Consider the following 10,804-nt stretch of genomic DNA (forward strand, 5'->3'; position numbering starts at 1 on the left):
TGAAAATTGGGAGAAAAATAGAGAAAATTATGAAAAAATTAAGAAAAAATGGTTTTTGATGCTCTTTAATTAAATATGGTGTTTAAAGAGTATTATGACTAAAAAAGAGATATCATGACTAATTTTGAAAATATTATGAGACAAGTTGAGTCAATTTTAAAATTTCAATAGTATTCGAGTCAAATAACAAAAGTTTAAGAAATATATGATCAATCTACTCTTCAAACTAAGGTTAAATTTCACATATCATCATTGATGTTTGCTTAATTTCTATCTATTACCATATACTTTTAAAAATATCACTAATCTCACTGTTAAAATAACACATCAATTTGACAATTTTATCTCTATATTTAAATCATTGTTCTCTATCCTCTTTGTTATATCTTTTCTTTCTTTTCTCTCATTTTCTTTCTTTTTCTTCTTCTTTTTAGGATTTCAAAAACAAGTTGAACCCTTTGCAATTGACCACTATTACATCTCCTTTTATCGCACCTTTCACCATCAGTTGTCACAATTTAGCTTTCAAATCTAGTACCTAACATCAAGTTGGATTCAGATTGAAATGTCGGTTCTAAATATAAAGAAAAGAGATATCATGGGTGATGCAATGTGTAGCGCATATAAAGAAAACACACAAAGAAACTCTTGAAACAATAAGTTTCAAATACCCTTGAGAGAATAAACTTCAACGATCAAAGCTGGACTCTCAACTAAGCAGAAGAACCGAAGCTGCTTGTTGAAAAAAATTGAACTGATTTACTGGAATTTATTGAATAATAAAACTTATTACAACCCCTAACATCTAGGTATATTTATAGAATTTGGTTACTCCATCTAATACTTGTAAATAAAATCAAACTAGAATCCTAATAAAAATAAAATCCTAACAAACATGAAATAGAATTAACATCCTAAAACATATGAAGTATTAAAATACTGTTTCACTACTATTCTGGCACTATTGTTTCGGACTACTTGGTTTGGGTCGGGTCAGTCTTAGGTTAGGTCTTGATCGATGATCGCATCATTCACCTCCATTTGAAAAGAATTTGTCCTCGAATTATGATCCGGGTACGACAACTCAACATCTAGCAAATACAAAGAAAGATTAGCAATATGCCCCCATGGCACATGTCAAGTGATTGGGCCACAATAAGTTATGATTCACATTAGTAAGTCGTGATTTCGATTCCTTGTCTTGTGTAGTTAGGCAAAGTCTCTACCTACAATTTACCTCATCTGTAGAAATCGAGGGCAAGAGTAGCGGGGGATTGCGCAATGGCGGTAATTCCAAGAAAGATCAGCAATATTAAAGGTTTTGGAAATACACATATGATTAGGCAAATCCATAACATAAGCATTATCATTGATCTTCTTTGTAATGTTGTAAAGATCATACTTCTTTAACTTGAGCTTGTTTTACTTTTCTGTTAGAATCCGTCTCTTCTTCAAGAATATCATGACTTCATCTCCAACCTCAAATACCGTGTACTTTTTATGCTTGTCAGTTGTCGCCTTATACTTTTTTTTCGCTTTGTGCAACTTTTACTTGACATCTTCTTAAACCAACTTGCTTCTATAAAAAATTGTTTATTTTTATTCTCATTATACTGGCGATAGTTGTCATTATGGACTCTCTCACTCAACATTAACTCATTTTTTAAAGCTAAGTTCTTTGTTTCTTGCACACTTTGAATCATTTGAACCCCAATTTTATCATGAATAACAGGTTTCAATCCATTAAAATAATGAGCTGCTTGTTAATTGTCACTTTCTAACAATTGGTTTCTCTCTGCCAATCTTAGAAACTCAGAGGTATATTCATTCACATTCTTCATTATTTGTGCACATCTTTGATAAGCTTCAAACATGTATTGTTCATAGTCAGGGGGTAAAAACCTACCTCTTAACATCTATTTTATTCGACTCAATGTCTGAACTAGATGTCGGCCTTCTCTCAATCTCGTCTTTCTTAATCACTCCCACCAAACAAATGCACCGCCCTTCAATCTGTAAGCCACTAACTTGACTTGTCGTTCATTTGGGATCTCCATGTATTTGAAAAATCGGTCAACCTCAATGATCCAATCCAGGAATCCCTCAATATTAAGATCTCTACTAAAGGTAGGAATATCAACCTTTAGTTTACACTCATCGTTGCCCCAATGGTTTGCTAATGTGCATTCCTCCTAACCCCTCTCCCACCATGGTAAGCTATTGCTTGACCAAGATCATCATCTTCATCGCTATCTTCAATCATTGGTCTTCTAAGATTAACAAGGATATGATTAATGGGTGGTCTTCCCGCTTTGGCTTGATTCACCTCATTATTCAGGTTCCTATCATCATCAACTCCTAGTAAGGTGCCCAATTAGTTGTTGATTTGCTCCAATTGTTGCTAGATGGTACGAGTTACTTCCTGTTGTTCTTCGATTGCTCTTCAAACTGCAGACAATCCCTGATCACCGTCACAAAACTGGTTGCTACCGTTACCTTCAAGATTAGCCATCTGATTGGTTAATGAACCACTATGATACCACCTGACGGAGCATGTAGGGTGTGTGTAAAGAAAACACACAAAGAAACCCTTAAAAAAACAAGTTTCAAGTACTCTTTAGAGAACAAACTTCAACGACCAAAGCTGGACTCTCAACTAAGCACAAGAACTGAAGCTGCTTACTGAAAAAAATTGAACTGATTTGCTGAAATTTATTGAATAATAAAATTGATTACAATCCCTAACTTCTAGATATATTTATAGAGTTTGACTAATCCATTTAATACTTAAAAATGAAATCCAACTAGAATCCTAATAGAAATAAAACCCTAAGAAACATTAAATAGAATTAACATCCAGAAACTTATAAAGTATTAAAGTACTATTTCGCTACTATTATTTCGAGCTGCTCGGTTTGGGTTGGGTCAGTCTTGGGCTGTGTCTTGATCGATGACCGCATCAATGTGGGAGAGCCTTTGATGGTCGTTTTCTAACTAAAAGAAGAGAGAAAGACAAAAAGAAACACATAACCCTTCATCTTTATAATTGTTATCGATATATCATAGGGGAAAACCTTCAATGGTCATCTTCAATGATTGTCAATTGTCATCAATACAATTCAAGGTTTGTTGGTAATGAAGATGACGGTTTGATGGGATGTTGGGGGTAGATATAGCGATGGGTTGTTAGTTCAAGTGATAAATTTCTCTCTCTCTTTTTCTTTCTACATCATCTAAATAACTTTAAATATTAAAATTAATTAATAATATGAGCAATTCCAAAAAATCAATGGTCTTTCAAGTTCTATATATTTATAATTTTATTAGTTTTAAATACTCAAAGTAAACATCTTATTATCAATATTTTATCTTTTAAAGACTAATTCCAAAAAAAATCAATGGTCTTTCAAGTTCTATATATCAAGGTCCAATGATTCATGTAGAGAAATTGACTAAGTCCCTTAAAGTATAACAACAATGGCCACCCCAACTTACAAGTCCCATATTTCGAGTCACATTTTGGAATTAATCCACATACTACCAGAGCATTTCTTTATTACTCTATTGGATACTGAGGAGGTAAATGGCATTCTTTTTTCTTTGACTATTGATAATGAAAGTCTTGATAAACTTAGCTCTTAATTGCTCAAATGAGGAGATAAACCCTTCAACTAGACCATTAAACTAAGTGCGAGCATGACCCATCAATGTCAAGGGGAAAGCTCGACACATAATTTCATCCTCCCATCCATGTAGAAGCATTAAGGACTCATAGTTCTGGATGTGATTATGGGAATTATCCCATTTGCTTGAGTATCTAGCAAGTTGAAACATTTTAAACTTTCTAGGCAGAGATTTTTCCATTATCTCAAAGCAAAGGGGATCTTTTTTCTTAGTTGGTCTTTTGATGTGGGTAATAATCACTTTTGCTCCAAGATTTTTGTTTTTGTTCTCTTCATATCACGCCATCTCCCGGGTATTGAACGCGAAAGGGTTATCAAATTTGTCCTTCCTTGGTAATCATCTTGGGGCAACCTAGTCTTCCCCCACAGTTGTACTCTCCATAATTTCTCGGTATTTTTCTTTTTGAAGATTACCTTTGTTCACTTGTAGTATACCACATGCCTTTTTCCTCTCCTAATGTTGCACTATTTTGGGGAGAATCTTCTGTAGAGGGTTAGACTATAGAAAAGTCTCCCATAGTTCCAAGTGAGTAGTCCCTAAGAGAAGACTAACATCTCTTATTCTTAGGAGAGTGATTGAAGCCAACACCAAATTCCTTAAAGTTTGTGGAAGAGAGGCATAAGGGACAACACTTTGCAATAGCCTTATCATTTCTTAAAGCGCTTACATGCTTTCCTTGTGTTGTTTGCGTAAGGCCTCGTAATCAACAAGAGGCACAGTGAGCTGGACCAAAAGTCCTCGAAAGACTAGTGATGAGGGTCTCCCATAGTCTTTGAGAAGGTCCAAGAGATTATGCTGTCGAAAGTTCAGTTGTAAGGGTTTCTTGAGGTCTAGTGAGGGTCTCTCAAGGTCTTTGTTGGTTCTCCAAGGACTGAACTTCCTATCCATTGTGACTCTGTTAGCTAGTGGTGTCCCTCGTTTGTGTCATTACTTAACAGTTTTTGGACTTTTTGATTATCTTCCTATAAACGATTCTAATTGTTGTTTCTTAAATACAATAATAAATTTATAGTTGTGGATGAGTGTCCATCTCGAGCCTTAAGTCTCTAGGAGGCCTGCATAAGAGGAAACAATTAGGGTCACAAGGTGTCTCCCGCACGAGCCCTCCGATTCGTGCCCTCCGATGCTTAAGGTAGTCTCTCTCTAAGTGAAAATGCAATAACAATAAAATTGTAATTGAACTAGAGTTCTGAACGTAACTCAATTGGAGAGATTTTTCCCTAATTATAAAGAATGAATTCGACAGGTGGATGAATACCCACATATCTCGATATTACCTATTATGGATTTTCAAGCAAGTACATTAGAGGTAAGTTTAACTCATTCTTCATAGTCTTATAGCATGAGTAGTCTTCCAAAAACTACATCTAAGAGGCCTGAGAGTCTATTGGAAAGGCCTTTCGTTGTAGGAGAGAAAGGCTTCAGAGACTAGGTCACGAGAGGCTTTTGGGGACTGTAACACCTCACTTCTTCGGAGCGTAAGGTAACGTAAGATTACGGGGATATTTTTTCCAATCAACAGAAACTCAACACAAAATCGTTCCCCGAAGATCCCGTTACACCTTCTCAGTATATCAATTATGAACCATCAATAAACTAAGACAAGTCCATCATCTTAAATGCGGAAGCTAGATTGAAATCTCAATAAATCATAACCGAAACCACTTTATTCATAATATAAAGTCGAACCAACGTTTACATGACGTCATCAAAATTAACAACATAATTGAAAATGACATAAAGTAAAGTATCCACTAATTGCCGTCACTTCTCGACAATTCTTTTTCCCTTCGCACTACTGCCTTCACTTGGAACGTTTGAATATTTTAGGGACAAAGTCTATTTTAGATGATGAATCATCTAAGTGAGAGTTCAAAAACACATTTTTCATGAATGAATGCAAGACATGAAATAAACCAATACACCCGATAAGCCCTGGCCCAAGAGAATCCCAAGCGCTTAACCCTACCACGGGAAAAGAGCAATCTCTCTAAAAGTTATGCCACCATATAGACACATCAACACGACGCGATTCTAGCTTTAAGTGGGGCAAGTCAACGCATATCTCCAACATCGTGGGAACAATCGTTACCAACTCCTAGCCTAGGAGGGTCACATCAACGTAAGAACCCGGCTCACCACATTTACGTTGAAGATTATGTTCCCACTCTAAGCATCCAGCAACCACCACACAATCTCAATTCCAAAATTTCACATGGACCACCTAGTAATTCTAGTGCAACTTCCCTAACCAAACGGGCGGCACGGAAACCAAGATGGCTATCCTGGCATGCACATCAGCACAAGATACTCCTATTATTCCGTCACCCCCTTGGAGAATTATGGCTACACTATCTAGAAAACATCCTAGACTGACATTCCATATGAACAACAAAACCCAAGACAACACCACATTTCACAATTCAAAGAATCATATAAACAACAGTTTTATAAAATGTAATGCACAATTTCAAAACATTTAGGGACGAACCTCCCTCATAAACCAACTGTTACCGATTATCGTTTGCATGCAACAAAATCATTTTGCATGAAATCACAACACATATAGATAGAACAACCACCAAGATTTTAGGTAGAATACTCACCTCAAACGTATTCGGATCGCCTCGATCAACGTGCATGACCTCGATTTGCGTGCCAAATCACAATCACCCGAACTTACACTCAACCTTGAGCCACAATACTCTCTAAACACCATATTTAATTAAAGAGTATCAAAAACCATTTTTCCTCAATTTTTTCATAATTTTCTCTATTTTTCTCCTAATTTTCACCTCGATAATTTAGAAATAATTATTTTTCAACCTTTTTCCTAAATATTTTAACACAATAATTCCTAAAATAATTTAAGAAAAATACTGGAAGAAAAATATCAAAAATGCCCCTGCTTATGCGCCCTTATGCGTCTAGCGCGTGGCTGTGCGTGGAGTGTGGCGCATGTAGCTCACGTTCCACCTTCTTCTCCGATTTTCAGCCGTCAGCGACGACTCCAATTCCAGATCTGAGGGTACCCCCTTGTAGCCCTTGCTTAGTTGATCCTAGGGGTACCGGTTTCAAGCTGAAACACCACCGAAAAGGGCCCCAAATGGTTGGTTGCAGGCGCGGCGAGGCGGACCGTCTTGGGTTTTTCGGTCAAGCTCAAACAACCACCAAAACCACTCCAAACGATCCCAAATGCTCCAGAATCCTTCTCCTTGCTTCAAGGATCGAAAGCCCCTTAACCATTCTCTTCAATTCACACCAAAACACGGGCGATTTTGTTGCCAAAACATTGAAACCCTCAGCCCATTTTTATACCAAAAAATCGGCCACATCTTAGCCAATCAACGGACAAACCTTGGTCCCCAAGCATCTTAGCATCGGATACAACCTCTCCCAAGCCTCCCTCGATCGTCCCATCACCGAAATCGACGGCCACGTGTGGTGGAAGGCTGCGGTCGAATTCCTCCCTTGCGTTCACACTGCCAATTTTCCATTTATTACACTTTAACCCCCTAGTTTCTTCAATTGACATTTTTGCACTCTCCATAACACTCTTGATAAATCCAACTATACCACTAAGGCCCTCAAGCTTTGTACTATTAATTTTATCCTTGAAATTCGCAAAAATCTATCATCTTGACCTTCATCGGGCAAATTTAGAAAATTACACTTAAGCCCGGTTGGTCAATTTGACATTAAATCCATTCGTTTCAACCCGAAATCACTCAAGAATTGTTCTATATATAAAATATTGGTCCTCAACACGCTCCGTTAACTTTCCAGATGATCCTTAAGTCGATTCGATTTTCTCAGCTCGATTGACAACTGTACCGAAAACTGTTCTCGATCCCATTTCTTTTGATGCCTAAAATCATAACTCGAATTACTCGTCAATACCATTATATTTTCCTTAATCATCTAGGGTCTGGGGTACTTCCTTCGTTCGTTTCGGCTTCTTAAAACTACAATAATGTACCCTACAGCCTCATTTTTTTGAAGATTCCATTTATGCCCTTCATAAAATTCTATTTATAGCCTCAAGTAATTCCCAAGTATTACAAGGACTCTGGGAGAGGCTTTCGAGATGGGTTACTTAGTCTTTTTGGAGGATTTTTTTAGGGTGAGTCGAATAGATTTTCTAGGATATGTTCACACGGGGATCACTTAAGAAACCCGTGAGTGACCTCTCATCCGGAAGACCCTTAAAGAGTCTCTCGAATACCTTTTTTTCACAAGAAATTCTCTTGATAAGTGCTAGGCCACTTTCTTTTGAGCTTTTTCCTTTTTGGTCTCTTTTTTTGAGGTTGGACCTATTCTAAGATACAACAATACAAAATGAATGAGGACTAATCTAAATAATTTTAATATAACTTAATGGTAAAATTGAAATGAACTTTAAAATTCTTTTAAATTTGTGCTTTGAATTATTGAAAATGAGAAAATGAAAGAATACTTGTTTAATTGTTTTAATGTAATTTAATAAAGGTTTTCTCTAACTAAAATGAATATCTATAACATTTTTATTTACTAAAACTTTTCAAATTATTTTAAATTTGTTTAAGCCTTTCATTTGGAGAATGAAAAAAAAAACCTATTTAAATTATTTATTATATAATTTAATAGATTTAAACTCAATGTGATTGAATAATATTAAAATTGCAATTTTTTTTTTTGTAAATGTTGTAATTTAATGTGATATAGATGCTCTAAGTTGAGCTACATATGTAGATAACTTGAAAAATTTAAATAACAAAAAACACAATATTACTTTTTTTTTTTTGAGCAAAAGTTCATTAAATGATAAAAAAATCCAAAAATTCAAAATAATTCTTTGGATTGAAAAATGTAAATTTCTCCATAACCCAGGAGGGATGAGGGGTTTCTCATACTAATGCGCAAATTAAATAACTTAAATATTTAAAAATTCCTCAAAATATTCCAAGCAAAGAATAAGTGATTATTTATAAAAAAAATTCTAATTCTAAAAGAACAAAATATTAAGATAAATATCATCAATAAAAATCATAATTCTGAATTAATTAAGATTACTCTATATCCCTCTATAAATAAGCAAACATTCATTTCTAAAAAAATATGTCTCCAATACTAGTTTCAATACGATTTTCATAATATTCAGTGTTGGATTTAAGTATTGAAATATTTGCACGACAACCTCTCTGCATATTCTGATTGTTTTCTTTCCATGCTTAGTCAGTTTGACAATGACGTTTTCAGTTAAATAAATTTATTATTATAATTCGACAACAACAATTTTTAACTTGGTGTACTCTTCTCGTACATCAATTGTTGAAAGCATTCAAGAATAATTTTGTTATGAGTCGGCGAACATAATGTTATTGTCTTACTTAACCTTAAACCCTTAAAACCTATGAACTCCGGCAAAGCATATAATAGCATACCATCAAACATCTGGAGGCTAATCACTGTTGGCTAATCACCAAATTTGAAAATGATCAAACCAATTTGTTCTGTACAATAAAGTCTCAATGACAACTGATCAAAACTACAATAAATCAAACGGGAACCATTAGGCGCAGCATCACATCACATGTATAACATTCTGAATAATAAAGTTAGCAGCATCAATGGGAACTTCCATTAAAGCTACCAAATGCTAATTAATCCTGATCGGGCTCTTTCGTTTTGGCCCCATGAACTCCATCCACCGGTTGCAACGTCTGCACAAACACATAATTTTTATTTCCATCAAATGCACCATTTTTTACTTCAGAAAGAGAATAGAACAGAAATCGGCCTCAAAATCCTTTCAAACCCACCAAAGCAGATATCGTTATTTTATCATTACTCTTTTATGGGAGAAGAAAGATTGTGAATTCTCATGAACTAGACTTGCCGTTGCCATTGTGACATTTTATCAAACAAGTCACGGGCAATACAAAAGCGTGAAAAGGGCGAGAAAAGGGAAATACTAGATCAGACTTGAACATGTTGTGGACGACGGAGGCGTCGGTAAGAAGCGAGGCAATGACGACAACACACGACCATGCCAACGACGGAGTACCTACGGGCTGCCTTCCTCCTCCAAATTTTCGATTCATTATTTCTCACAAAACGCACCACAAGAATTATACAAAATACTTATTAATATTGTGCAAGCACGAAAGTCTATAAATATTAAATTTATTTTATTTAAATCATATTATATTCTATGAGAAGATAATATCTTTATGATTAATTCTACTAAGTAAGATTCATAATCTATGATGCATGGAAATATCTTCGGGCTTCATTTTCATATTTTTGAAACGCTCATCTTTTTAAAATGTCAAAATATATTTTTGAGTCGTTTCTATAATCTCAAAAACATTTTATGATTGTTTTGTAATATTAAAAAGATATTAGAAATATGTTTCCAATTTAATAATGCATTTTTGTTCATGAAGAGGTTAGGGATAAAAAAATTCCATCGCTAACTCAAAAGTATTAAATTTATTATTTATATTATATTTAATTATTTTTTAAATTTTAAAAGTACTCTTATCTTATTTCTATTTTACCTCTCTCACATTTTCCATGGCTCCTATGTTTTCTTTCTCAATCTATTATCCCATTTCTCCTTCCCTTCACCCCTTTCTTTCTCTAGTTCATTTTAACTTTTGATCATGGGGGTTTAGAAAAACTTTTGATCATGGGGTTTAGAAAAACAATTAATGCATAACCCCATTGTGAGATAGGGTTTTACTAAATTTTAAAATCCTATCTCTCCTATGAGTTTGGCATTGAACCCCATCGCCTTGGAGGTTAGGCTCCAAATTGGAATCCCATCTCATAATGGAAAAAGACTAAGGAAGATTGAAGATAATGAAGAAAATAGGACATTGGGAGCACTATAAAGCTTTCACTTTGTAAGTTTGTTGTCGATATCATAAATTTAAACAACCTATAATTCATCCTCATCATTGGTGATGAGAGGGAGAAAGAAATTACTCCATTACCCATATGGCCCTACCAATCACCATGTGCCACATGTACCAAGGAAAGCCGATTGAAGTCACCATGTGTTTTTACCTAGGAGCATTATGTGTCTCATAGATTTGACATAGCTTAGATTTGGATCAATTGTTGATATAGAATA

The sequence above is a fragment of the Diospyros lotus genome, chromosome 9 (assembly GCF_014633365.1).
Source record: "Diospyros lotus cultivar Yz01 chromosome 9, ASM1463336v1, whole genome shotgun sequence".
In the NCBI taxonomy this organism is placed as follows: Eukaryota; Viridiplantae; Streptophyta; class Magnoliopsida; order Ericales; family Ebenaceae; genus Diospyros; species Diospyros lotus.